This window comes from Triticum dicoccoides, chromosome 1B (genome assembly GCF_002162155.2).
Source record: "Triticum dicoccoides isolate Atlit2015 ecotype Zavitan chromosome 1B, WEW_v2.0, whole genome shotgun sequence".
Taxonomy (NCBI): Eukaryota; Viridiplantae; Streptophyta; class Magnoliopsida; order Poales; family Poaceae; genus Triticum; species Triticum dicoccoides.
The window spans coordinates 190,917,074-190,921,297 of NC_041381.1; positions in this window are offsets into that span (position 1 = coordinate 190,917,074).

Sequence of the window (4,224 nt, forward strand, 5' to 3'; positions counted from 1 at the left end):
ACAATATCACTTACCTCGTCAGATGGACGCTGCGAGCTGAATCCGCGATCTTCGGTAGCGGATGCGGGAGCCTCGGCGCCCTTGAACAGCACCTTCCAGACCTCTTCGTACGTAGTGTCGAGGAGCCCATTCAAAGTCTGGTGCTGTGCCGGATCGAACTCCCACATATTGAAGCCCCGTCGTTGGCACGAGATAATCTCGCGGATGAGCATGACCTGGACTACGTTGACAAGCTTGAGCTTCTTGTCCACCAGCTTTTGGACGCAGGCTTGGAGTCCGGTCAGCTCCTCCGAATCGCCCCACATCTGGCCGCTCTCTTTCCAGGAAGTTAGCCGTGTAGGGATGCCGGATCTGAATTCGGGGGCCGCTGCCCATTCGGGATCACGCGGCTCGGTGATGTAGAACCACCCCGATTGCCACCCCTTGATGATTTCCACAAAGGTGCCCTCCAGCCACGTAACGTGGGACATCCTGCCCACCATGGCGCCTCCGCACTCCGCTTGGCTGCCCTTCACAACCTTCGGCTTGACACTGAAGGTCTTGAGCCACAAGCCGAAGTGGGTCTGGATGCAGAGGAAGGCCTCGCATACGACGATAAACACCGAGATGTTGAGGATAAAATTCGGGGCCAGATCATGGATATCCAGGCTGTAGTAGAACATGAGCCCCCGGACAAAGGGATGAAGTGGGAAGCCCAGTCCGCGGAGGAAATGGTGAAGGAATACTACCCTCTCATGGGGCCTAGGGGTGGGGGTGAGCTCTCCCTCGTCGGAGAGCCAATGCGCGATGTCGCTGGACAAGTATCCGGCGCTGCGCAGCTTCTGGATATGCCCCTCCGTGACGGAGGAGGCCATCCACTTGCCTCCCGCTCCGGACATGTTTGGAGAAGGTTGAGTTGAGATGTGCGGGCTTGGGCGCTAGAGCTCGAGTTCGCAGAGATGGATAAGCCAAGGAGGAAGAAGGCGCAGGTAAAAAGGTTGGATCTTTATCCCCTTATATGGGCGGACGGAAACACGCGTCCCCACCGGCTTGGTAAAACTCGCTTATCCCCCAAGCGTCGCGATTGATGGCGCAGCTGGGTTACCCACGTCCGTATTGATGGGAATCCCGAAATAAGGGGAACACGATCTCTGCTTTGACAAGACGTGCCAAGGAAACCACCTCGCTAAACGCGCTGAGATGGAGCAATAAAAACAATTCGAGGGCTTGATAGTGGTGCGATGTTACGCCACAAAATACGTTAGCAGATTGAACTTGTGTAATATTATTCTCTCTACGGTTGTATGTGGAATTTATTTTGCAGAGTCGGACACTATCCCGGTGTTCACAATCTTCTATAAATTATTCGGAGGAGGAATCCGCCTTGCAATGCCGAAGACAATATGCGCGCTGGACTCGTCGTCATTGAAGCCTGGTTCAGGGGCTACTGAGGGAGTTCCGGACTAGGGGGTGTCCGGATAGCCAAACTATCATCATCGGCCGGACTCCAAGACTATGAAGATACAAGATTGAAGACTTCGTCCCGTGTCCGGATGGGACTTTCCTTGGCGTGGAAGGCAAGCTTGGCGATACGGATATGTAGATCTCCTACCATTGTAACCGACTCTGTGTAACCCTAGCCCTCTCCGGTGTCTATATAAACCGGATGGCTTTAGTCCATAGGACGAACAACAATCATACCATAGGCTAGCTTCTAGGGTTTAGCCTCCTTGATCTCGTGGTAGATCTACTCTTGTAACCCACATCATCAATATTAATCAAGCAGGACGCAGGTTTTTACCTCCATCAAGAGGGCCCGAACCTGGGTAAAAACATCGTGTCCCTCGTCTCCTGTTACCATCCGCCTAGACGCACAGTTCGGGACCCCCTACCCGAGATCCGCCGGTTTTGACACCGACAGTCTCCGCTCATGACACTCTCACGTAATAATGAGTTGGGGTTGTACACACCCCAGAGTCTCCTGAGCGCCGCCCCTGGGCCTCACGGGGGCTCTCACCCACGTCCAAGTGGAAGCACCATGCTCCACACTGGTCGTCGACACTATCCCCCAATGACTATGCCCACGCCCAGTGGAAGCACTTAGCTCCGCACTGGTGAGAAGACTAGCATAGGCGCCGAACGTGGCTGTTCTCTTTGCCCCTTTTTCTGTAACCCGATTTGCTGCCTTTGAATGAATTTGGAGTTTCGTGTGCTAGTCAAAAAGAAAAAGGGGGGAGTTTTTTCGACTTGTTCTTGCTTTTTGATTTTCGCTTGGAAAGCACGGCGCCTACTTGCTACCCCTCCCCACGAGTGCCCCATGAGCGGGGGATGGGTGTGGTGTGTGCACCTTGGCAGGCCCGGGTAGCGCCAAGGTCCTCCCGGTCCAAGGACGCCACTGTCGCATGCCTGCCTGCGTACATGCATTGCCAAAAGCTTTGGCGATTGGCTCCTCATGCGGCGCCTGCAAGCGGGCCAGCAATCACGCCAGGAAGCCCCTCCTTTGCGAGCCCACAGAGGGCTCGCCCGAGAGGAAGGTGCCTCCGCGATGCAGGAACCAGCCCCAGGTCATGAAAATGAAAGGTAAATCACGCCATCTACTCTAGTCAAGAGCCCCCTTGCTCGCGACGACACATTCTGAAATTAACTCAGGAAACATATCATCATTCCATGCATTACAAGGAGACCATCCTCCCCTAAAGGAAAAAAATCTTTCACTCCCCGCGGGGCTATGTCCAAAAATCTTTACAGGAAGAGCAGAGAAGTACAAGCCTAGTGGGACGTGTTGTTGCCTGCATCGCCATCGTCACCATCATCATTGGCTCTGCCCTCCTCGGCTGCGAGTGCAGTCGCGTCGTCAGCAAGAGGAAACTCCTTCATTAGGTCGTCTACATGATCGTCAACCCAGCTCGCCAGGTCGCCCTGTACGACTCCGGGCAGGGGGGCTATTGCGGTGTTGAAGTCAAAATCCGAATCCAGGTTGAGAAGGTAGCTGAAGATGCGCGAGAACGCGTGCCCAAGGAGATCCCGGCTCTTCTCCTCAACGAGTTGGCGAGCCCTCGTGGCCCTGGCTTCAAGGCATGTCACGACTTGGGTAAAGAAGTGCAGGTAGCCGGCGTCGTTAGCCTAGTGCGAGCGGGCCCTTCATAGATGGTGTCCAAGGCACGGGCCCTCGCCCTGAGGTCGTCAAGCATCTTGGAGCGCTCTCGCTGCAGTGTTCGGCGGTGGTTCGCATCGTCCGACGCCCCCTCCACAAGGGATGAGATGCCTGTGACCTACTGCCGAAGAGAGGACATCTCGGCCTCGGCAGCTACACGGGCTTCTTCGGCGGCTTTCCTGTGCCGCTCCGCTGTGGCAAGCTGGGCTTGGAAAGCATTGGCTTTGCCTTGCAACTCAACATGCCGCTGCTTGAAGCGGGTCTCTTGAAGCCCCAACTTCCGACGATATTTTGTGACAAGGGATTGGCGTACCTCCGCCACCTTCTGGTCGACCTCCAGCTGAATCTTTGCCTCTCGAGAAGCAAGGGCCTCCTCGGCCGAAGCTACTTGGCACTCCATCACCTCCAACCGGTCGCGCTCAAAGCTTTGCGCCAATGCCTCGAGTGCCAGCGCCTCCTCGCAACCCTAAGCCTCGGTCACGCCGGCAGGGGCCCCGCCTAGCCGCACTACAAGGGCAGACCTACGCGCTTGGACCTGTCGCTCAAGATCAGCATTCAAGACTCGGAACTCCTTCTCGCGCTCCTCGGCCACCTCACGATGCTGCTTCGCAGTCTGGGCCTCCTCCTAGACACGGATGCAGGCCTCCCGAGAAGCCGCAAGAGACCCCTTGACATCCGCGCGGGTGCGCTCATGCTACAAGTGCGCAGGATTGATCGCGACCGGTTTTCTACCTCAAGGCGAGAGTTGACATCAGCAAGCTCCGCCCCAAGCAGGCCTAGCGCACCTACTGATACCTGGAAAAGGTTGTGGCGGATGGCGCTCCGCCCGCGCGCAAGCTCCAGCGCTCGGCGGGGCCTGTCTTCTGCGCCCTGACCTGCTGAAGGGGTGCGGGACGACTCGCCCGCCCTTGGCAAGGGCTCGGTGGCCGGAGCCTCTCCGGTCATCCCTCGGCCTTCGGGCTCCACGCAGCGGGGCGCAGCTCCACCGCTCGAGGATGAAGCCACCACGTGGGGTGCCCAACCGCTTGCGAGGATCATCAGAACGGCCCTCGGTGCGACCTCCGCACCGTGGGAGCTGCTCTGGTGGTAAG